The sequence below is a fragment of the Triturus cristatus genome, chromosome 5_2 (genome assembly GCF_964204655.1).
Source record: "Triturus cristatus chromosome 5_2, aTriCri1.1, whole genome shotgun sequence".
Classification (NCBI taxonomy): Eukaryota; Metazoa; Chordata; class Amphibia; order Caudata; family Salamandridae; genus Triturus; species Triturus cristatus.
Window position 1 is genome coordinate 735,887,803 of NC_140588.1, and position 26,812 is coordinate 735,914,614.

Below are 26,812 nucleotides of genomic sequence, written 5' to 3' on the forward strand. Positions count from 1 at the left end.
TTTCAGTGAATTTGTATGGTTTTTTAAATACTAAGTTATGTATGTATTATTATTTTTTTTATATATTTTATTTTCAATAAACTACGCATTAAAATATATATATTTTTTTATGGTTTTTCACCCGCGCGATTTAAAAAAAAAAAATGTTAATGTTTTTTTCTGCCTTCGGGGTCCTTCAGGGACCCCCTGACCAAGGCTAGGGGGTCAGGAACTCTCTACCCTGCCCCCTTTTCACGTTTGCCACCTTCCTTTTCCACTCTCGCACTGAAAACAAACAAAATGGCGGCCGACACTTCCTGATTTCGACCGATTCGAACGTTGACTGACATGTAACAACCAATCAGAATTACGCTCACCCACGTTAGGGTGCGCGCACGGTGCGCGCACGGTGCGCGGCTATAGATATTTATGTGCTTTTTACTGCAATTTTCTCTGAAACTACTGAACAGATTGACTCCATATATGCAAAAGGCACTTCCCTGACCTGAGGACTACCTCTCTGCCAAATTTCAAGTAATTCTGTTCAGCCGTTCGGGCTGTACCTTCGACGAAAGGTCTTATGGGAAAATGCATGGGGGAAAAGCGTTTTGGGACCCCCCTATTTCTCGGCCCCCGCTTGACGAATCCCCCCGAGACTTTCAGGGTAGGAGCTGAGCGGAGCGCCCCATTAGTTTTGAAACTTTCGTGAAGATTTGTCAACCGGCGACAAAGTTATTCACAATAGAATTTTGAGATTTCCTATGGAAACACAGTCCTAACTATAACTATCTAATATATATATTTATTATCTACTGGCGGTCGCCAGTAGATAGTTATAGTTAGGACCTATTTTCCCTAGGAAATCCGCAACATTCTATTAGGAATATCTTTGCCGCCGGTTGACAAATCCTCGCGAAATGTTCCGAACTTTTGGCCAGCTCCGCTCCACTCCTACCCTGAAAGTTTCGTGGTGATACGTCAAGCGGAGGCTGAGAAAAAAGGGGATTCCCAAAACGCGTTTTCCCCACGCAATTTCCCATAGGATCTGTTGTCGCAGCTACAGCCCGAACCACTGAACAGAATGACACCAAATTTGGCAAAGAGGTAGTCCTCAGTTCGGACTCGTGCCTTTTGCATATATGGTGTGAATCTGTTCAGTAGTTCCTGAGAAAATGAAGGTAAAAAAGTTAGTGATATCTATGGCCGGGGAGGATCCGTGGACCATACCCGCACCGTAAGCACACCCTCCCCGAACCGAGCGTGCACCCTCCCGATCGCGTGCTGAATGCTAATTGGCTGTCGAGTGTCTCTCTACATTCGAAACCAGGAACTGTTGGCGGCCATTTTCTGCCTCGGTAGAAGCGAGCTTGAAGAAGCAAGGGGAATAAGTATGTAAAACATATAAAGGGGGCAGAGTGGAAATACTCTGACCCTCTAGAGGTGCTTAGGGGGTCCCAGAAGGACCCCCTGGGGCCCCCCTTTTTTAAAAAAAAAACGGCCTATCGCGTTGGATGCACGGATTCTCTTGCGGTGGGTGCGCGGATCCACAGCAACGTTTTTTGAAAAACAACAAGAAATCATTGGTTTTATGACAACTTTCTACACTGAAAGGTAGGGTGTGTATTTTTGTTTTTTAAAGGTATGATTGTTATTGGTTAACAAAAGCAGATTGTAAGGAACATTATATATGATAAGCTGATATGTTGAAAAGTCAAGCACACTTCCTGTCTTGTGTAGGAACATTGTGTGCTGAACTTGTGACCTGTGAGCTCAGTGCAGTGTTCCATGACCTGTTTCTATGGTAACTGGCAGAAGGCAGATTGGGGGAAGGGTTGAAACGTATTTCAGTTGGAAAGGGTTGAAATGTTTAACCAATAGAAATGTGTGTTTGCTTTTGAGTTTATGTGCGAAGGATTGTGATTTGATGTTTACATGTATATGTGTGGAAAATGAAAGGGAAACTTTTTCATTCTTTGCTTTTGCTGAGAGGTGCACAGTGCAGAGATTCTGTAAAAGAAAATATGGTGAGTGATTGATATACTCTTTAATCTACAAAAGAACTTGAAAGATGAGTTATTTAATTTTGATGGGATGTATGAAGACTATTTTGATTTTAATCAGACTAATGTATTTTTCCTGCTAAAGTGTAGGGAGTACTTTTTTCCTCTACAATGTGTGTGCATGTAGAAACCATTCTGTGATAAGCATTTGTGGTCTTCATGTGTTTGTAAACGTGTAACTGCGCAGTTTTTATATTTTGGTAGAATTAGAACCCAGTCATTGTTTATGAATTTGTGAAATGAGTTATGTTATGTTTCTATACTAAAATGTAGTACTACTTCTAGATGAAGAAATGTGTTTTGATATAGTGCAAGGGATAGTGTTGTTTGTCTAGAATCACACAGTGAGTCTGTGTGCATTTGGGAACCACTGTGAGAGAAGCATTTGGTAACATCGTGTATTTGCTGACAGATAACTGTTCTAACTTGTCATGTTGTGAAGTTTTAGTAGCATTAGAAGACAGTTATGGCTTATGATTGGATTAAATGAGTCAGGCTTTGACAGAAAAGTGCAGTCCTGAAATATGTAGATTGTGTGCAGTTCCCTTACCAGTTGCACTGTAGTGAATGAGTTTTGGTAAACTCATAGGGATAGTGGTGCTTGTCTAGAATCGCACTGTGAGTTAGTGTGTATTTGGGATCAGTGTGAGAGAATCATTTGGTAACATCATGTATTTGCTGACCGATAACTGTTTTAAAATCTGTCATGTTGTGAAGTTTTAGTAGCATTAGAATCCAGTCTTTGCTTATATGTTGATTAAATGAGTCATGCTTTGACAGTGATGTGCTGTACTTAAATATGTAGATTGTGTGCAGTCCCCTTACCCCTTCCACAGTAGTGAATGAGTTTTGGTAACGTCCTAGGATAGTGTTGATTGTCTAAAATCACACTGTGAGTCTGTGTGCATTTGGGTAAGGATTGTGAGAGAAGCATTTGGTAACATCGTGTATTTACAGACAGATAACTGTTTTAAAACCTGTCATGTTGTCAAGTTTTAGTAGCATTAGAAGCCAGTCTTTGCTTATGCGTTGATTAAATTAGTCAGGCATTGACATTAAAGTGTAGTCGTGAAATATGTAGATTGTGTGCAGTTCCTTTACCACTTCCACTGTAGTGAATGAGTTTTGTTAACCTACTAGGGATAGTGTTGTTGGTCTAGAATCACACTGTGAGTCTGTGTGCATTTGGGAACCACTGTGAGAGAAGTGTATGGTAACATCGTGCATTTGCTGACAGACAAGTGTTGTAAAACATGTGATGTTGTCAAGTTTTAGTAGCATTAGAAGACAGTTATGGCTTATGCTTTCATTATATATATATATATATATATATATATATATATATATATATATATATATATATATATATATATATATATATATATATATATATATATATGTGTGTGTTGTGAAGTTTTAGTAGGATTAGAATCCAGTCTTTGCTTATGCGTTGATTAAATGAGTCATGCTTTGACACTGATGTGGTGTACTTAAATATGTAGATTGTGGGCAGTACCATTAACTCTTCCAGAGTAGTGAATGAGTTTTGGTAAACTCCTAGGATAGTGTTGCTTGTCTAAAATCACACTGTGAGTCTGTGTGCATTTGGGTAAGGATTGTGAGAGAAGTATTTGGTAACATCGTGTATTTGCTGACAGATAACTAATTTAAAACCTCTCATGTTGTCAAGTTTTAGTACCATTAGAAGGTAGTCTTTGCTTATGCATTGATAAAATGAGTCAGGGTTTGACACTAAGGTGCAGTGCCATGTACTATTCTGTTCACTGTGGCAGAACTGAAAATTTAAAAGTTTTACCTAAGCACTGTCCTAGAAGTAGTCTGATTATTTAGTCAGTTTCTAAGTACCAAATAGACTGCTTCAAATGTCTATGCAGTATGCATGTAGTGTTCTAACATACTATACACTTGTCTTTTACTCCTTCAATTCCCTAGTCAGTATCCATACACTTCCAGGAAACATCCTGTCACTTCCTTTGCAGTCCTCTAGAGACCCATTCAACAGCATGTACTAATCCATTCACTGTGCCAAAACCCAAACACTTATAAATTCACCATGACACTCTCTTTCCAGTACTCTAATCATTCAGTCAGTACCCAAGTACTCATCCAGTGACCCAGGCCTTAGTATATGGACTGCTTCAAACCCTTATCCACTATGCATGCAGTCCTCTAACCACCTACACAATTGTCTTTCTCACCTTCAATTCCCTAGTCAGTATCCATACACTTCCAGGAAATACCCAGTCCTCTAGTGGCCCATTCAGCACCATGTACTAATCAATTCACTGTGCTAAAACCCAAACACTTATAAATTCACCAAGATACTATCTTTGCAGTACTCTAATCATTCAGTCAGTGCCTAAGTATTCATACACTGAGCCAGGCCATAGCACATGGACTGCTTCAAACCCCTATGCACTATGCATGCAGTCTTCTAACCACCTAGACACTTGCCTTTCACACTTTCAATTTCCTAGTCAGTGTCCATACAGTCCAGTACTTGTGACTGCCTTTGCACTCCTCTAGTGACCCATTCAGTACCAAGTACTAATCCATTCCCTGTGCGAAAAGCCTAGCACTTATAAATTCACCTAAGCACTCTCCTTCCTGTACTCTAATCATTCAGTCAGTACCCAAGTAGTCATGCAGTGAGCCAGGCCTTAGCACATGGACTGCTTTAAATGCCTATGCAGTATGGATGCAGTCCTCTAATCACCTACACAGTTGTGTTTCACACCTTCAATTCCCTAGTTAGTATCCATGCACTTCTAGCAAACACCCTGTCACTCACCCAGTGTATCTCCTTATAGTACTATAATCATTTAGTCAGTTAGCATGTAGTCTTTTAGTGAGGTAGGCTTTAGGGCATGAACTGCTTCAAAGTAGTATGCACTATGCATGTAGTGTTTTAACGATCGTCACACTTGTGGTTCAGGGCTATAGTTTCTTTGTCAGTTTTTATATAAAATGTGTTAGTACAGTAATGGAATAGTATAAATTTGAAAGTTATTAATATACATTTATTTGTGATTCTTTTTTACAGATACAGAACAGGAGTGTTTCTCATCTGTTTGCACTCTTCTTGTGCAAGATTGTTTGGATGAAGGGTCCTTAGGTGTTTCATCATACTTGCTGTGCCGCACAAGTATTTTTTTTAGGATCCCCTCGTAACAGAACTCTTTGGCAAATCTTGCGAATGAAGAAGGTGGCATTGGTCTTTGTTTGCCCCTTGGAAAAAGTTAAAAATTTCTTCACCACTGAAGAAAAACGTTGTGGGCGTGGTGCCTTCTGCAGAAAAATGTCCTCAGATTCGGTAAATATTTTAAAGCGGCAACATTTACAGTTTTTGTAAGTTAAACTTATAAAATTTTGTTAGCTGTATACATTTTATATATCTGTGATTTGTTTCTTGTGGTATTTTGTTGAGAATACCATGTTGGGTATTTTTTAACAATCTTTCTGATTTTCCAGGTCTGTCGTCGACATCCGTGGTTCCCACAGGAGTGTTCCGCCTTGTTGTTTTGTATTATTGTTGTTACATTTTGTTTATTAGATTATTGTTTATATATATTATTATAAAAAAATAAAGTTTGTTTTTGGTTGTTCTCTTAACTGCTGTGTGACTCTTTCTTGTTCTTATTACTGTTATTTGATGGAGTCCACCATGGTGTTAAATTTTGGGGCACTTATCGCTGGAATACTGGTGATATCTGCAGTTTGCACCATCTTCTGAATAGTGTGTTAGATTTATCTCAACTTTACTTCCGTTAAAGTGCTAATAATGAAATGGAGAGTAGCCGTTCCCGTGCAAAAAGACACGAGGTGCACCTTTGCGATTTATTCTAAATAGAGGTATTGGCTGCACTTACAGTGTACACACAAAATCTATTAAGAAATCTCATTGTATTTATATTGATTGGGAATAGTGCGTCAGGTGCTGGATCTTGACGAGATACACTGCTCAGTTCGTATATTGTTGTGCACACGAAAAAAATCACATCACAACTTTCACACCAATTGCAATGCGAAACAAATTCCGGCAATAAGACACGTTAGCACCAGGGATTTTACACCTGCTTTCTGCTGGTGTTAAGCAGGACAACTACCTGCACCATGAAAGGGAACACACCCAAGAGCCACACCAGAACACCCACAGGTGCCATAGAGTCAATGAGCATGATACAGGGATACCCATGAGGGCCAGAAGACTCATCTCAACAACTCCAGGACCGCCAATGCCCCCCAAACCCACATCTTAGTAATTGTATCCCTGTGGTCATTACCTTAGCATGATAGGCACGAGCCCTGCAACATCACAGTGTGCTGTCACCTCAGCGTTGGCAGTGAGCCTGGATGTGTAGCTACGTACGCATCTTCCTTCATGCACAACTGGCGTGTGCTGGTCTGTCGTTCACAGGTCAGTGCAGGGGTGTGCCTATCCGGCAAGGGGAACGGGGTGTCTCGGACATGTCCGTGTACAGGAAGTACGGTAAGTGTGTCTCTGTGTTCTTGTGTGGCCTGTTACAAGAGCCGCAGCAGTCGATGTTGTAAAGTGGCATGCACCACCTCCAAACGGCACTGTGATGTTGTAGTTGGAATGTAGCAGGACATGCGCAAATAGGCATTACAATGGCATGCGTAAGAGTGCACGAGATAAAACAGCTCACCATACAAAAGTGTGGGGGCTCATGGGAGGGAGGAGCAGCCGTTTGGCAACATAACACACAGTGAACTCGACCATGTGCCACATGCTGGGCATCTCATCCATGATGACCACGGTCGCAGACATCCCACAACACCAACGACTGCCCTTTGTACACATCCTGTATGAATGCAGCGTGGTTTTCACTTCTATGCTCGTTCAGTGGTGTGATGTTGGCAGGTTGTGTGACTTGTGCTCCTTGTTGATGTGTTTCATTTTGGCCATTGTTAGTCTATATGTGTGTTGTACTTAATTGTGCATGTGTGCCATTCTGCCCATCTCCCCCCTCCCCCCACTCCCTGCTTCTTCCTTTTCCTAGTGCTGTTGTGTCTATAATTTTTTTGCTGCACACATAAATACATGTAAAGAATAAAATAGAATAGTTCCTTGATTCTTTTAGGTTTCAAAACTTCTCTATTGGTTTCTTTTTAATTTTCCATATGAACTGTTTTTTTTAAATATTCAACAACACATAGAAGTCAGAAGTGCAACGTATTCTATCAACACACTTTCTAGAACATTCTACAATACGTGCAGGTTAAAAGTTCATCAATTTTTTAAAACTTTACGATATTTTTTTGTAACATTTTCTTGAACATTTAACGACACGTGCAAGTTAAAAGTTGACGATTGTTTTAGGTTCGAACAGTGCCTTTCAAATGCAAGTAGCAGGTGTGGTTGAGCTGAGCACATTTTATCCTATGATATGTACTCCACGTTGAAACTGCTTTTTCTTAACCAATCACAAAGATGCTTTTCCACAAAACTAATGTGCACCCTACTTTTAAAAAAGAATGCTTTTCATGATATCTTCAGAGATAAGTTATAGATAGGAATTAGCATTTAAAAAACCTTTGAAATTCACTGAAAAAACCATAGGTTTCATGCACTTTATAGTTAGGAATTGGCATTTAAAAAACCTTTGAAATTCACTGAAAAAAACAAAGGTTTCAGGGGCGTTATAGTTAGGAATTGGCATTTAAAAAACCTTAGAAATTCACTGAAAAAACCATAAGTTTCAGGGGCGTTATAGTTAGCTGGACATTTCCCTCATTCAAAACCCTAGAAATTCCCCTGTTATAGTTAGTTCAGCTAACTATAACTCGCGCCCCCGCAATGCACTGCTGATGACGTCACATATTACATCACTCATGACATGGTCAGTGACATCACTCATGACATCTCAAATGACATCACTGATGACATCACTGATGACCTCATCCAGTGAATGTGTGTTGTTCTGAAATGTTTAAATATGTTTTATATATTTATAGTGAAAGGCCTATGGAAGAATGAGTGGGTGTATAAGTGTGTGAATGGGTGATTTTCTAGGTGCGTAACTGACTCTATAAGTGAGTCATTAAATGTATCTTACTGCAGACTAGTGACTAAACTGTGTGAATATCTGCATGTGTCTGTGTGTTGGTGTATAAGTGACTGCATGGTTTTGTGAATAGCTATATGAGTGTCTATATGGGTTATTGATTGGTTGTCTGAGTATCTGTATGGGTGCCTGAGTGTTTGTGTGGGTAGGGTGTGTGTGACTCTGTGCATAGATGTGTGAGTGGGTGATTCAGTGGGTGCATGGTTTTAAGAGTGCATCTCTGATGGACTGTATTGTTGGGTGACTGTATGTAAGGGTGTGTTAGTGATTTAATGTATATTCTCAGGTGTACATGTGTCAGTAACTACATATGTGAAACGCAGTGTATATGTGTGTAAGAGTATATAACTATCTATAAGTGAGAGTGTGTGATTTTGGGAGTGGCTGTATGCGCCATAGTGCAAGGATATCTGTGTCATGTGCTGTTTGTTTTTCTGCAGGAAGACACAGAATTTGTTAGTATTTTTATGAGTAAGTGAACTTGAGTGTGTTTAACTGTATAGGTGAGTAAATTGGACTGTGATTAATTATTTGCATGACTGACTAGATGTGTCAGAACCTCAATGGATGTTTGGCGGTGTGTGAGTGTCTATATAGGTGTATAAATGCACAGAGTGAATGTAAGTATGAGTGACTGTACAGGTGAGTGAGTGGACATGTATGTAGACCTAAAAGTCAATGAGTTGGTGTGTAGTTATTGGTATTGGAGTATCTATGGTTGTCAAAATGGCCGTTTGAAATTTTGAGTCGGTGTATCAAAGGTTATATTAGGGTGTGAGAAGATGCACTAATTTATTACATGGATGACGTCATCAGTGATGTCATCAGTGATGTAATTTGAGATGTCATCAGTGATGTCATCAGTGATGTCACTGACCATGTCATGAGTGATGTAATATGTGACATCATCAGCAGTGCATTGCGGGGGCGCGAGTTATAGTTAGCTGAACTAACTATAACAGGGGAATTTCTAAGGTTTTGTACAAGGGAAATGTCCAGCTAATTATAACGCCCCTGAAACCTTTGGTTTTTTCAGTGAATATATATATATATATATATATATATATATATATATATATATATATATATATATATATTACCTACTGGCGGTCGCAAGTGGATAGTTATAGTTAGGACCTAGTTACCATAGGAAAATCGTAACATTCTTCTCCCAGTAACTTTGGCGCCGGATGACATATATATATGTCCAAAGAAACCAGGGGTAAGGGAATCATGCAGGCACTGCTTATATTCTGAGGGAGTTATATTAGGGTGTGAGAAGATGCACTAATTTATCACATGGATGACGTCATCAGTGATGTCATCAGTGATGTAATATGTGACGTCATCAGCAGTGCATTGCGGGGGCGCGAGTTATAGTTAGCTGAACTAACTATAACAGGGGAATTTCTAAGGTTTTGTACAAGGGAAATGTCCAGCTAACTATAACGCCCCTGAAACCTATGGTTTTTTCAGTGAATTTCTAAGGTTTTTTAAATGCCAATTCCTAACTATAACGCCCCTGAAACCTTTGGTTTTTTCAGTGAATATATATATATATATATATATATATATATATATATATATATATATATATATATATATATATTACCTACTGGCGGTCGCAAGTGGATAGTTATAGTTAGGACCTAGTTACCATAGGAAAATCGTAACATTCTTTTCCCAATAACTTTGGCGCCGGATGACATATATATATGTCCAAAGAAACCAGGGGTAAGGGAATCATGCAGGCACTGCTTATATTCTGAGGGAGTTACATACGTGTTATCTATAGAGTTATCTAATCATCCAGGGAGTATTGTAGTCAACCAAAATCACATGTATTTACAAGTTTTAGTGAGGAATATGTACTCTTTTAGAATCATCTGGTGAATTATATATGTAACCTGTCACACACTGTTTGCATGTACAGAGAAGAATTAGAGAGCTATATGCTCTGATACAAATCAATGTGCAGATTTTTATATGCAGTGTTTCTCAAAATATAAATTTAACACATCTAAGTAGAAAAGTATTTAAACACTAAATCTACTAGTGGTAGAGAGGCAGAGATATAGCTCTAATGTTTTGTTTTCGGATTAAGAGTGTTGAGGCACTGTATGTACTTTTACACTTTGGTTGATGTTTATTTTAAAATTCAGTACATATGGCATAAAGTGGTCTGTTACCGTGTATAAGTAAGAACTGAGATATGGTGCATCTCTGTTGTAGGACAGAGTGCTATAATATTAAAAGGTAAGAAATAGGTTAAGTTTTGTGTTTTGGTTTGAGATTGGTACTTTGAATTAAGTGCTTGGAGTTATGCCGGTAGGTAGATTTGTAGATTTAAAACTGCAACATAACATTTAATGTGCAAGCCAGTAGTAAAGTAGCTTGTACATTGGCTAGAAAAAAAATCAAATATAGTTTTTTTTTTTAAAGAACAATATCTGCATAATTACAGATTGCCAACAAAGGCTCGGAAGGAAAAGGAACAGAAGCAAGTACAGTGTCTATGCAGAACTGAGACTCAAAAGGAGTAAAATGAAGAAAAAGTGGTGAATGAAAAAAGAGCTATTAGTAAGAGGACAAACTAATTTATTAAACATATATGTGGACATTACCAAAGATTACAAAATAATAAAAATGAGAATCAAACTGTGAGAAAGAATAACAAGGGACAAACTCTATATAACAAGAACAGGAAATAATGTAACAAAGATGTATACACCTTAACCAGGAGACAGAAGCAGTTTAAGGAAATCAGAGCTAGGATGTTTCATAGTAGAGTAGTTATAAATCTACTGAAAAATATTACGAAGTATAGAAGAAGGAGACATGCAGTGAAACAGAGCGAGTTCAGAGAGTAGTAGATAAAGCCTTTGCTTTGAAGGTGAAGCTTTTTATTTTGATTATGAATAGAATGAAGACTCTTGATAAAATGGTGTTGTACTTGAGGAGACAAAACCAGAAAAAAGATTAGTGAATAGAAATAACATTTGTACAGTGTTTGGTGGAGAATGCATACATACTTCTAGTACAGAGTCTTTCTATAATGAAGAAAACTATTTCCAGGATAATTGATTACTTCATGCTAATGATTTCAAAGGACAATGTTATGTAATGAAGAATGGCACTCCTATTGCAAAAGAGGTGATGGTACCTATAAAGTAGAAAAGTTATTGAGAACAGGTACAGGGAAGGCGGAGTCAAGCGCCTGTATAGAAATGGAATTGTAGTAGTGTTTGCAGTATTCAACAGCAATGCATTGAAATATTAAGGACATTTCTACAAATCTTTCCAAGGTGAAGTTTAAAACAGAATATAACTACTATACAAGGATTGGACCCTTGCAAGATTAGAAAACATAAACATTTGCAGGGACACTCACTAGTTTGTTTATCAAACAAAGTGTGATGAAGCACCTTTCATGATTTCAAGATGTTAGCTGTACACCACTCAACAGTGTGAACTTTAGTTAGGAGGCTGTACTATTTGAAAACTCACGCTTTATGGATAGGAAAAATGAATCGTGCACTTTTGCATGGTACTGTGGCAAACGTTGAAAATGTTTATAGTGTTGTGCAGTTTTGTTTCTTTGGTCCTGAGCAGGATTCTAGGGAAAATGAAGAGTTGTTAAGAGGAGGAGTTGCAGAACAGTACACATATATTACAGTTGATAGTTTTAAAGAAGAGATTACAAAATTTCACACAATGTGGTCTAAAAAGCCAAAGTGTGTTTGTATATGTTGTCGATGCACTTACTAGTAAACTTTAACACAGACTATTTTCTTATATTTAAAATGCCAAAAAGTGAATAATGATGACAGGCAAAAGTTAGCTATGTATTTATTTGTAGAGGAACACTTTAATTTGTCTATACGGCAAGTTATATGTAAGTACTGTTACAGTAACTTAGAAGATAACAAAATGAACAACACATAAATATTAGATACCCATTTTGTGAGATAATAAAATGCCTGCTAAAGTAGAAAAACTATGAAGGGGCAAAACTAAACAAAAATCAACTTTAATGATTCTTGAAGCATTGCGCAGGACCGTTATGGACTTCTCTCCAGCACTCACTACAACTCCTCAATCCATGCAGTATGATGCAATCCGGGAAAAGTGTGGAGCCAAATCTTGAAGCTGAGATTTGACGTCTGAATGGACTCTCTGCCCCGCCCCGGTGTTGTTGTGGCTGCTATTGAGGTTGAGGGTCCTTCAGCCTTGCGTTGCTTTCTTGGTACTTTTATACTATGAGTTGAGTTGATAAAAATGGCATGCATGAGCCCACTGTCCAGGTATATGAATTACCGAAATGGAAAAATTAAACTACAGATTTAGAGTCCAAATACAAGTCCAGATTTCTAACAGTAGACACCTTGTAGTGATCACAATGGGGCTTTTCTAAAACATGTTTGCCACCTCTGTGTCCAAAACCTTATCTGGGCTAATCATCTTCCGCATCACTACTTGCAGGCTCAGGAGGCTAAAATTAAATTATATCTTTACTAGTGGTCTTGATATAAACTATCAACATGTCAGTAATTACACAGACCTGATCGGCAGACTAGTTTTGCAACACAGCATCGTAAGTTAGGTAGTCAGATGTTTTGAAAACCTATTCTCTGCCTCTGCAGCATGTCTCTGTGTTCTCTTGGGTCTCCTAATGATTGTGCATGATGAGGCACAACTTGCACCAAACTGGCACTGCACACAACTTTTGCAGCGACAACACGCAGCTGCAATTAACACTGCTTGGCTTGCCTCTCTGCACCTGGTAGCTGGCCTCGGGCATGATGTGGGGGGCATGACTCAGAGCTACCTGCACAGTCAGGGGTCCCAGTGCTCTGGGCAGCTGAGCTGCGAATGAACCACCACCACCACATTGAGTCTGTGTTTAACTGTTGTGCCTGTGGTGAGCCCCACTCTGGCATTGGTCAGTGGATTCATTTACGCAGTGAGCTCATTGCAATGCATGAGCTTGATGTCGGACAGTAAATGCATCTATCACAATGCCATGCCTAAGTGTTGTGATTAAACATAGTAGCAAGCAGCATGAGTTCAGCCAGCCCCCAGTCTGCTGGGCAGCATGCACAGCGTGCTGGCTGCCACGTGATTCCACAAGTGAACAGTGTGCTATTATAATTAGGAGCCAGCGCTCTCTGGCCACTTGATAGGCACAGCTGAGGAGGCACTAGATGCGTGACTTCGTGTTTCAGTGCGGTGATGCGGACCACCACACTGAAATGCGTTAGTCCAATGCCAGATGTGTGGTACTTGGCAGGGCTGTCTAAAAATACAGCGTGTGCTTTCAGAATCACCTAAAAGCACACACTCTGTTTGTAGAGTTGCTGCAGTTCTATGTACATGAGATACTGGCACAGTACATTTCACGAAATATGTATAATTTCATTACATTTTCACAGAATTTAGCAAAATTTTGTGAGGAAATATCATGAGATTTCCCCAAGAAACGGATTTACTTCTGGCCTTAATATTAGTAAATCTGTGACCATTCCTGTGATGAGAAAGTCAATTATTTTAATGTACCTACGAACTAATCAACTTGTTGGTGTTAACACTACATTACAAGGCCTTTATGCCATGCAGTGCACACACCAATTCTTGCCATTTGATTTTAGGTCACCTAAAATGACACTGTACTCATGGGCGGTAAATTTCGTTCCGCTTGCGGAATTTGGGTAATTTCGCGTTCCACGGAGAACGCGGAATTGCCAAAAATTCTGTGATCCATGGCTTTCAAAGTTTTTTTGCCTGTTCGCGCTTTCAAAATGCGTGTTCGCGAGATGCTTCTCCCCAAGCATGCAAACAGCGTTCGCGAACAAGAAAAAAGCATCGCGAACGGGTGGAAAAAGCAACTCCGCATGGTTGCGGAACCTTTGCGTGCTCGTGGAGATTTTTTACCGTTTTGCGGAGCTTCGCGTAACGCAACTACGCAAATTCGGCGCACCCCTAGTGATTTTATGCATGAGTAAATCCGCTATGAGTGTAAATTCACATTTTGAAAATACCAAATGTGAATCTTATCTCTGATTTTTGTAATGAATTTGTATTGCTTTCAAAACAAAATCGGGGAAGAAGTTCACATAGAAATCCCATTACAAGCAGCTTGGTACAAATACGGTCATGGTTCAAGTGGACATAAATAATAATCGGTTAGATTGTTTGGGTGTAGATACAATTGTCGTTTGTTACACACAACAAGTGCAGTATGGAATTAGAAAACAGAAAGGATATTACATTGTGAAGAACAATCAATCAGAAAGTATATGTTAAGATCAAGCTCTCATCTTAAATTCTAGTTATGGAACATAGAATATAGACCCTCAGAATTCAAGGCAGCTTATCGTCTGATTTGAGATCGACTTGGGGTAAAGAGGTGTCCCAATCAGCCAGTACCATCGACCTTTCTTGGCAGAAACCGAAGGTCAAGGTATCTTCAGCTTGTACCCACTCACACAAGGCCAATTTCTGCTTATACAGTGTTGGGGACTGGGGTGATTTCCAGCTGAGGGCTACAGCTCATTTGGTAATTGCCAGTGCCAAGTCCTAAGTCCTAAAATCTACATTTCATTTTATTGCACTTGGGATAATACAACGTAAGGAATAGAAGGTAGACCTTAGGCATCAATATTTATCACACACCGCAACAAGATCTGTCACCTTCTCCCAGAATGTCACTACACTCTTCCCCACCCTAGTACAATCTAACTCACCCTACTCCACTTCAATCTCCTTCACTCCAAACCGATATACTCTACCCCACCCCACTCCAATCATCCCTCTTCAATCTACACAACTCCAATCTACCCCACTCCATTCCAATCTATCCTACTGTAATCCACCCAATCTACCCAATTCTACTCTACCCTAATCTACCCCACTCCAGTCTAGCCTACCCCACTCTAATCAACCCAATCTACCCAACTCCACTCCACCCTAATCTACCCCACTCCACTCCAATCTACCCCAATCTAGTCTACCCTAATCTACCCCACTCCACTCCAACCTACCGCACTCCATCCAAATCTACCCCACTCCAATCCAACCTACCCCACACCACTCTTCCCTTATCTATCTCACTCCACTCCAATCTATCCAACTCCACTGCACTCTACTTCACTTCACTCTACTCCAATCTACCCCACTCCAATCTAACCCACTCCACCCCAATCTACCTCACCCCACTTTACTCCACATACACATTACACAGAGACACTGAATCATAGTGTGTAAATCAATGTATAGGAAATGTTACATCATACAGAGGACTACAAGTTGTAGGAGTCACAAGTCATCCATACTGGTAGACAGTATAGTTTAAAATTTCCTGGTCTGAAGAAGCACACACTGAGAATTTAAAATGTAACACCATGGCCTTACTGATAAGTATTGATTTGTACCCAAGTGAAACCTTTTTGCAACATTAGGATAATGAAAGACCTGGGGGAAGGAGGGAATTCATAATGCTCTAATCTATACATTGCAGTTTGCATGCAGCTCTTTGATAGTTAATAGATCACTGTTCTATATCAGGATTTAAACTTATAAACTGCAAATAACAAAAGGGGCTCTCTGACAGAAGCAGTGGCACACTGACCTATTTATATTGCAGGCAATGTTTGATCTGCATGGTTCACCAGCTTTACATCAGGCATTTTAACCTCCTTCGCTACTTTTTGATGAGTCAATCAAACTAAGCTTTATTCGATTAAAAAATAATCATAAAAGCACAATTTCAATTCATTACGATCAAGGATAAAAAGCATAAAAATCTGAAAAGCTAAGGAGGACTAGCCCCAAAGATCTGGATAGGTTTTTACAGTACAGTTTCTTACATAGTAATAGTCTTCCTACATTTAAAAACAGCCTTTAAAAACAATGAGACCGATAAAGTTATAACCTTTTCCCCCCAAAGATTGCATAATTAAAAAGGCTGGACGGCACTGTTTCATCCCTAATGTTCTAAGCACTGGGACTATCCACCGTTTCCTCTGATAATTATAAGATTTGCAGAAAAATAAAACATGCATGGTAGATTGTGGAGACATACCATCGCAGGGGCAATTACATAGTTGTCTGGACCAGTCATTGGTTGTAGGAAAACTAAGTAATCTATGCACAATGGACATCCTAAACCGTATCAGTAAAAATCTGTCAAAATCAGAAAGTACATATAATAAATAGGGCTGTATCTTGAAAGTAGTAAGAATATTTTGATGTGCCCGGACCAAGATTTTATAAATTTCTCTATTTAGTTTTATATTTTCGAGATAGTGCAGGCAGCTTAGTTTTAATATTTTCATATTTACTTTAAGTAAAGTGCTAGGTTTGTCAAAATATTCTGGATGACCCAATTTTTGTGAGAAATCTTTAATATGCATAAGCCATCCTATGTGAGAAGCCCCATCTAACGTACAGCAATCTCTAATCACTTGGCGATTTAAACTAGTCTGTTCTGTGGTCCAAATGTGATGCCAGAGGAGAAATGGTTGAATGCCAATAACATCTTATATATATGATAATCCCAACTCAGAATGACAATTAAAAGTAGAAGTGCTTACTGGAAGAGCGAGCAAATTTCTAAGAAATCTATTTTCAGACTTTTACATTGAGGTCACGTCTACGTAACCACAAATACCTGCTCCATAGGTCGCAATTGATACGCACTTGGCTTTATAGATGTGGAGTAATTCAACAGGGGGATGTCTGCCTAGTTTTTTGCTAAAATTACTCAAAGCTGTTAAGGCCTTATGAAACAACAATCTTCGAGAGTTTACGGCCTTTGACCAGTGCGGTCAAAAAGGACCCCCAAATACGAGAAAGTATTTGTACAGGTTAGACAGTTCTCATCAAGGAAAAAATACCGGCTCCTGCTGCTCCCCTGACCACATTTAAAAAAAAATGTTTTTGACAAATTGACTGTGAGTCCCAGATCAGACATAAATTTTACAAAACTATTTGAAACCTTCTGGAGACTGTTCAGGGTGCGACCCGTGAGCACCGCGTCATCAGCGTACATTAACACGGGGAGAGGGCTATTCCCTACCCCCGGCTAGTCCTTGCACTCCTTTTGCAAAGTCAAATTTAAATTGTTAGTATATAGAATAAAAAGGAGGGGTGCCAGGACACAGCCCTACCTCACTCCTTTCCCCACAATAAAACGATCAGAGCACTCTCCCTCTGTTCCAAAGCGCACCCTGGCAGTTGCCTCAATATAAAATTCGCGCATCAGGGAGATCAAAGGTAATTCTAGTCCTAACTTCTCTAACATCAACCATAGTTTGTTGTGGATAACACAGTCAAAAGCCGCGGACAAGTCCACGAAGAATAATGGAATGCTCATCTGCCCTAAGCTGTATTCTGGATAAGATTACTCTCCCGATTATTTTGACCGTGGAGTCCAAGAGCGAGATAGGACGATAACATGCAGGTTTATGCCTATCCCCCTTTTTAAAAATCGGGACCAGGATCGATTCTCTCCAAGTAGCAATGAGACTAGACGATATACAGGCATTGATGACATAAGTTAAAATAGGTCCCCAGAAGGCTATGTTGTATTTAAAAAGATCCACAGGGATGCCGTCTGGCCCTGGAGCTTTACCGCTCTTGCTTGAACTAATTGCCACCTCAATCTCTTTCAATTCCAGTTTAAGCTGTGAGTGGAGATTAGCAGTCTGGAATTCTATCCTATCACCCTCCAAGTCGCCAATACTTGGTTCAGGGGAAGGATTAGAATATAGTTTAGAATAATGGTCCACCCATTCCTTTCCAGTTACAGCTATTTCTATACTTGCTCTCCCTGTATCGGCTAAAAACGGGGCATTAACCACTTTCCAAAAAGCTGAGGAATCTTTCAGTTCGGATGCGGTTCGAAGATTATTCCATGCCTCCTCCCTATGACTATTTTTTCTTGCTTTCAAGGTATTTCGGTATGCCCTTCTTGCTTCTTTTATTCTATCATTGTTTGGAGGCCTACTGTGAAGGGCAAGTTTAAGGTTAGAGTGTGCTTTACTACAACTGTGGTCAAACCATCCATTCTTTACAGTAGGTTTCCTATTGGAATTTACATATAAATAGTTTCCTATAGATTTAGATAGGTCAAGAAACCCCTCCACTATCTCGGAAGTTATGTGACCATCCCCTGTGCATGTATTAATGGATTCACTACAGTTACCTATGATCTATTCATAAGTGAGTCTGGATCGATTTTTTTTTCCAGGTCAGTGAGTAGCCATTTTGTCTCGTCAGGGTGATATCTTTTACACGATGAGTGAGAAAGTCCTTGCCTGTGACTAATTTATGATTTAGCTTGAGTCCAATACTTGGTGGGAAATGATCACTGAGGGCGATGTCATGAATTTGAAAATTAGTAAGTCTAAATGCATGTCTTGCTGAGATTAGAATAAAATCAATGGTAGAGGAAAGTCCACGCCCGTTAAAAGTTGGGCTGAAAGGGGCCGAGGAACTACATAAAGTATTTGCAAATCCAAAGTCACCAGTGAGCATAATATCGTTTAAGGTCTCACCTGGACCAAGATGATTAAAATGAGGGAGGATAGACTCGCAGTTATATCCAAGGCCGCAAACTCCGGTATCCCAATGCTGACAGAGACTAATATTAAAGTCTCCGCCCCGAATTATAAGGAGATCTTTACAAGAGGCCTCCTGAGACTTATTGACGTGTAAGGATATTACCCTCAACATTTCGGCCTGATCTTTACGCAAAGCATTATTATAAAAATCCACACTCAATATGCTAGTAGATCTATCCAGGTCGGCCCCTATGATTAAAAAGTGACAATCAGTAACCAGTATTACTATATTTGACAAGTTTGTATGGTAGGCTATATGGGTGGATAGTCCTCCCATTGCTCTTCCACGCATTGATGCAACTACGGGAGAATAAAATGTCTTAAACCCATTTAGGTGAATCGCGTCTTCAGACCATGTTTCCTGAAAACATAGTATGTCAAACCTAAATACAAAATCTGTCCACTGAGGATTCACAATCTTAGGCTTCAGGCCTGCAATGTTCCAAAACAATATATTGCAGGTATGGTCTACAAGTTTCTCCTTTGCCATGCTTTTGCTTGGTTCTGCTGTGATGACATGACCCATAATGGGGGATACTATTAAACCATTTTCCAAGCTAGGAACAGGGTTAACCACCATACTAGGGTCGTTATAAACTGCATCCATAGCTGTTTTAATTAGGACTGGAGGGGGTACTTCGTTGACATTCTTCTGACGCAACTACATTAATATCATGCAGAGAAGTAGAAAACGAACCCACCCTTGACAAAATGTGATGAACCAAATCTATTGATTTGAAAGTTAATATCACACAGTCCCCTGGCATAGACTTCTTACCCTTCCCTAACCAACTAACTCTTCTAACCATCTTAAAATTACAAAACAGATTGTCTGAGGAGCCGATTTTGGAACCCAGCCAAAACAGTGATTTGTTCCTTAATGTGTCCCAATGTTCTGTAGTCCCAGCACGTAATTGCGGGACATTAGCCAGGATCACGGTATATGGAGCCACCGCCGGAGGGAGGTCCAAAACTGTCTTAGATTCCGCACATACGTTGTAATCAGGTGCTGAAACATTTGACACAAGGCGGTTATATTTTCCTGGGTGATATTTCTGTTGCTGGTCTGGCGTAGGGGCGACATCAGGACAGAAGAGGATGCCAGTGTTTGTTAAATTTAGCGCTTGAATTAAAGTCCTCTCTGCAGAATCTACAGACAGGACTGTTGGGTTAGTACCAGCCTCGGGGCCTGCCTCAGTATTAGTGATTAACTGGAATTGTCTTCTTGGAATCATGCTAGTACTAGGGGTGCGAATTGCATTTACCAGAATGTTATTTTCTTGTCCCCCCAAAGCAGGAACCGCGCCAAGGGGTAATTTAGATCTCAGAATAGTCGACTGACAAATTTCTGGATGACTTAAAAGTATAGCTTCCATAGTACCCACTCTTTTAGCAAGGTCTGATAATGTTTCTCTCAAGTAGGAATCCAGAGTGTCAATTTTGTTATTTAAAGCCGCCAATTCCTTTGAAGTGTTATGCGATGGGCCTTTATTGGTGTTATTCCTACGATTCCGCAAATCTGTTACTGATTTTGTCTTTTTAGAGTTTCTGCCCCCCGTAATACTAGAAGGGTTGTTATTAGCGGCAACTCCATCATCTTGTTGTTTGTGGGGTGTATTAATTAAATTGGTTTCATGATTGATGGTGTTCCGCATTTGTTTAGTTGGAGGTTGGGGACCACTGTCTAATTCTGAGTCATGTGTAGTAATATGCTCAGAGGAGTTTGCAATGCACCCATTGATGGTTACACTAGGTTCCAGGGTTTCAGGAGTAATTGATGGAGGAATGGAGAGCTCCTCCCCCATACCTTCCACTTCTGCTGGCCCAGATATTTCGATGTTTATGGCCTCCTCTACGGATGATATCTGCTGTTCTATGGCACCCATCGCTCCGGACAGATATTTTAATAGAGTCTGGTGGCTCCCCCCCCACCTTCCTTATGGGGGTTTTAGGGCACATGGTTTTCCTCTTCCCCATATCTCAAAATATACAGCCAGGGGGATCAATGTCAATCAGGTTATTGCAGGTTTAAGTGAACTGAAGGCCAGGTGCTTCAAAACTTACCCGCTCCCTTTTATATATTGCAATGCCTTTATGAGTCGCAATGCTCCTCCGTGATACAACCAGGAGCAATGGCCCAGACCAGCCTACGTCGGCCTATGACGGGCTAAGACGGGCCCGTATTGGCCCGGGCCGTGCCTGGGCACGCCCCGCGCGTGTCCCGCGCTGCGGGACCTCTTCCCCGGTTTTTTCGTCCCTCCAGGGACTATCAGGTAAGTGCAGTGCGTCGTGGGGGCCAGGGGCCATGTGCAAAATGGCAAAGCAGCAAGGTCGGTCAAAACTTCCACTAGACAAAACTCAGATCTCTCTGCAGCAGGTCCATCAATCTCAAGAGTTATCTTGACATTTTTTATGGTTGCCTGAAAATTGCTGGAGGCAAGGAATGCAGCAGCAGGTGCTTGTCAAACTGTATTGTACTTGAAAACATGTTGCCCTTCCAAAGTCAGCGCCCGGTGAGGTGACACCGATCGCAAGGCCCTAATGCCAGTCCTGCATTTGAACGACTGAATGACACTTACTTGCTAGCATTGTAGATGATGTAAACATATAAATATCAGAAATAACACCCCTCCCGCCTCCTAAGGGACTATTTTAAAACACTTAAAAGTTTTTCATTACACTTGCAATTTAGTATGTCATCAATGCTAATAGAGGCACCACAATTTATTTTAAATGCACTGCTATGAGCATGTTTTCATTAACTGGAGTTAAAGATTCAAACATAGTTCAGTTGCAAAAGCTTGCTTTTATTTCATCTGCAACTGTTTTTGAGAGGTTTGAGCCTGTCCAAGGCCCGCTCAATCACTAATGCCGTTCATCAAGCAGAAACCCCAGTAAAATGCAGGTTGTATCGTCCTTTCTTGCCAAGTACTATTAATGTTATATCTTAACTTTTCAAAACTCATAAATGACCAGACCTGAGCGGTCAACTCAATTAATGTGCTCTTCCTTTCAGCATGGCACAGGAGGCAGTCACATCTTTTGATATCCTGCCTCGCTCTGTAGAGAAGACTGCGACATCCATTGCTCTCCCAATACTCACGCATGAGGGCAGGCAGTGGTGCGCAAATAAACAGGGAACAGCTGCATCACAGAAGGTGTAACACACAATGCAGATTTATAGACCAGTTTTGCATAATGGATGCTAATAATGAAGCACATGGGCACGTGCCTGTTTGGCCTAAACTGGAATCCCAGGTAACTATTTGTTTTTTTTAACTATTGGAGTCTCTGGACCAGTCCCATTCATAGTTTGTCACTCTTAGAGCCTTTGCTAACGGTCTTGTCTTCAATTGCAGATTTGCAGTCTGTAATGTATTTGGATTTGAATGGTCAGGCGTGAGTACACACAAAGATAAGGTTTTTCTGTTTACATTCCTCATTGGATTGGGGGTTGCTGGGTAAATAAATTCACAATCTGCTCCCCTTTTCTTTTACAGGTTTGTGAGACCGTACTACGAATACAATTGCACAGGCAGACGTGAGTACAGGCAGAACAAACAGGTAATTGTTTGGTAGAGTTAAACTGGTGCATCTTGTACATTGTAGTATAACAACATACCTTACCCATGTTTTCTTCTGTTGCAGGTTATGCAAGCCAGTACCCCACACATTTGAACGGGCATACGTGAGTACAAGCACAACAGGTAATTGTTTGGTAGAGGTAAATTGGTGCATCTTGTACATTGTAGTACAACAACATACCTTACCCATGTTCTCTTCCATTGCAGGTTTCGCAGACAGTACCCCAGACATTTGAAAGGGCATATGTGATTCCAAGCATAACAGGTAATTGTTTTAGTAGAGTTCCCTTATGCTGCACATGGTATATTGCTGTATCACAATGTGCTGTAACAATTTTACTTCTATTGCAGGCTCTACGGACAGTGCTACATATGACTTTGGAAGGGCAGGACAAAGAACAGAAAAATCCAGGTAATTACACTCTACGTTTTGCCGGCGATGTCTCAGTACTGTGTGATAGATTGCATTAATGAGCATAGGCTTCAACTTTAGCCATGTTGCTTTCTTTTGCAGGCTTTGTGGCACAGAAGGATAAAACCGACTCTCACGAAAATGTTCAAGTGCAAAGCTGTAACTTCGGGAGGGTGCAGTGCTTCACCACAAAGGAGGAAATGTTGCCTTTTATTCAAGGAAGAGTGGATGAAAATAATTGTGGAGGCTGAGACACAGAAATCATGAAGCAAGGTTCGTGTGCAACTCGGGGAACTATTTCAATACAGTCCAGACATGAGCTTGATTTGCAAAGCATGTGCCCGAGTGATGGCTGGAAACAGGATTACATGAAACGCCCTCTAATTAGCAAAGTTCACAAGTCTGCCTTGGTGATATTGAGAAACACAAGTGATGCTGCCAGGTTTAGTTATGGAGTACGGACAATGCTGACAGAAACTGCCACTGACAAAGCAAACAGAATGGAAGTGGTTGAATGACATAGATTCCCTGCTTGAGGAGATAAAGATTCTCATCAACAACGTGTTGCTGGCAGTCAAGATGAATACTTCAATGTTGTCTGTCCAAGACATCCCTGACCACCTATGTTTGTATGTGAAGATACCAGATAGCTGGATGTGCAAGAACTATGCCTTTGAGTTCCTTGAAGACATCAATAGTGTGATACACTGTGAAGCTATGGCAGAACTTCGTAATGCTTTGTATCACCCTTTGATAATTTATGAGAGCACAGATATTTCTGTTACAAAAATGCTCATCCTGTACTTAAAGTTCCAACCTGCAACATCCCCAGAGCACAAAAACACTGTTTGGGGTCATCGTGAAGCTGACTAGTTGAAATGCTGAGGCTATCACTACTGCTGTGAAAGAATTCTACACTGCCAATGAACTGGACCTTATGAAAATGGTCATGTTCACATCCGATGGTGCATCTGTGATGCTAGGTAAGAATAATGGTTTTGCTACTCGCCTTAAACAATCCATTCCTCATCTAGTTGAGCAGCATTATCTCGCCCATCGAGAAGATTTGGGAGTTGAGGATGCTTGGAAGAGAGTTCCAATTATTAAAGAGATGGAGACATAATTGAGGACTGTCTACACTGAGTTCTCCAGAGTTTTCCTGCAAGGAAGTCCAATCTAGATGAAATCGTATTGGTCACTGAATGTGAAGTGGTCTCTTTTTGACCTCTGAATGAAGTCTGGCGGCTTTCAAGGCATTTTGCAGTTGGTGCACTAATTCAAAATTACGAGATTGTTTTTAAAGTAGTTTGAGCATGAGAGAGTTGAGGAGAATGATCCAGTTGTTAAATATTGTTACAAAAAGCTGTCGGACTCAAACTACCATATTTCCCTTGCAGTACTTAATGGCATTCTGGGTGAATTTGCATTTTTGTTCAAACTGTTCCAAAAAAGTTATTTGACTATTGTTGCAGCTGTACAGTATGCAAGAGCAAAGACTGGCCAAATTAAGGAACAGTATTTGGGGGACACTGTCTTCTGGAGCAGCAATGTAAGAAATCTGATGGTATTGTAGAAGGAAAGGCAAGAGTTTGACAGTGGGCCTATTTTGTCTTTTGTTTCCCTTATTTGTGAGCACATGCAAAAACGTTTCCCTGGAGATGAACTGAAATAATGGGCAAGTTTTGAATTCCAGGCAATAGCAACACAATCACATTTTGATTTTGGGACTGAGAATGTACAAAGACTTGTTGAAAAGTATAAAAATGTCTTGGTCCTGGATGATTGTGAAACACCGGAAGATGTTGTTTAACAATACAGAGAATATAAATATGTGGTGGCAGAATATGTAAAGGGTGGGTTATTTACCACATTTCAAGACATGATGAATTTCACTGTACGCAATGCTGCTCAGTGTAGTGTGGTGTCTCAGCTTGTTGATGTCTGCGCAACATTTCAAGCAACTAGTGCAGATTGTGAAAGAGGAGTCAGCCTCATGAACACTATCAAAAGTAAATTGAGAAACAGACTAGAGCAGAAGCATTGGGAAAGCTAACCTCAAAAGAGTTTATCAGCACTGGAAAAATGGCAAGGAACGATGTGAAAAGCAACCATGTCACCCATCTAGTTATGGCACTTGACTTATGTGAACAGCCCTCTCCACAATCCATGTTTGCCTGGATATCACACCTTTCACAAACTATGTCTGACGAGATAGCCCGACATCACTCAGTAGCTTTCACATCAAATTGTAAATATGTAATTTTGTGACTTATTGTGTATATGTGATCTTGAATAGGCTCTCAACATTTCCCCACCTAATGAACAGTGCTCCAGTTAAGAAACTTTAATAAAATATTATGATGGAGTCTTGTGCTTTTCTAGACCTGAAGTGTACTTGCCTGTGTAACCAATTCATGTCATGGCATGTTTACCCAAATTGCAAACCTGCCTTAAGACCCTTAACGTGGCACTGTATGTGAGGAAATGCACCATCTTTTCACTTTTTTAAGCAAAGGTTTGGAGTGATATTTGGTGCTGCACACATGCGCAGTCTGGTTCCTGGCGCACATAGCCGTGGCTGCAGCGCACAGAGACACTACACGGCCGCAAACAAAAGAACAAAATTAGAGGGAACATTGGTTACCGGGCTGTTATAGTTAGAAAATAGAATTTAAAAAACCTTAGATATTCACTGAAAAAGACAAAGGTTACAGGGACGTTATAGTTAGGCCCAGATTTCACAGAAATGAAGCGGTTATAGGTAGCTGAGCTAACTATAACTCGCACCCCCGAAATGCACTGTTTATGACCTCACATATCACATCACTCATGACATGGTCAGTGCCATCACTGATGACATCTCAAATGACATCACTAATGACATCATCCAGTTGCTATTAGCGGTTTTAAAAAAGTTTATGAGCGTTAAATACACATACCAAGATGATTTGTTGAGTCTGTGGGTGTATGAGTACCTTATTGGATGATTCAGTGGGTGTGTGAGTAACTGGATAAGTGAATAATTAAGTGTTTCATTGAATGTATGGGTGAGTGACTTGTGTGAAAGGCTGTATCTGTCTGTGAGTTGTCTGTGAGTTGGTGTCTACGTAGATGTACGTGTATATATATATATATATTGAAAACAGCAGATTTAGATGCCGAAACGCGTCTCTCTGGTGGCCCAGTGCCCAAGATGGTATGACGGAATAAACAGGATATAATCCTGTGACTTCGAGTGCCGGCTGCCTATTTATGGAGTCTCAGGAGGTTTTTGATGATTGATATACATCAATGTTTACTGAAAAAACAAAGGTTAAAGCAACATTATGAAAATGGCAGTTAAAAAAATATGAAAATGGCAGTAAAACTACAGGTTTTAAACTAAACAAAACACTGACATTCACCAGTTGTAGTTAACTGAATTAACTATAACTCATGCCCTCTCCATGCACAGTGTTGTATCAAGATGTAATTTCAGCTGTCGCCAGTGATGTCAATGATGTCATAGAATATGCCATGTGTGTTGCAATATGTGAGGTCAAAAGCAGTGCATAAGGAGAGCACAAGTTATAGTTACTTCAGTTCAGCTCACTTCAGTTTCTTGAGATAGCTATAACTGGGGAATTTCAGTGGATATGTTTTTGTAAAATAGTATGTTTTAATTCAAATTCTTCACTATAATGCACCTTTAAATTTAGTTTGTTCCTGTGAATTTCTAAGGTTTTTTTTAAATGCCAAACTCTAACTGTCACTTTAACCTTTTGTTTTTTCAGCGAATTCCTAGTTTTTATTTAATGTATGTGAATGTCAATATAGAAAAAGGCAAGCATACTGGCTTTGGCACTAAAATCTATATAAAGCATTTACATGGAAAACAACATTAAACATATGTCATAGTCTCCCATAACACTCTTTAGGCCACATACTGCAGCAATGAGACCAGCTACAAGAATACCCTAAATTCCCAAGCTATAGAATAAAAGCTCCAACTCTGGGAATGCTTAGGATAACAATAACTTTTCCTGCAGTCATATTGTTTAGTCCAGAG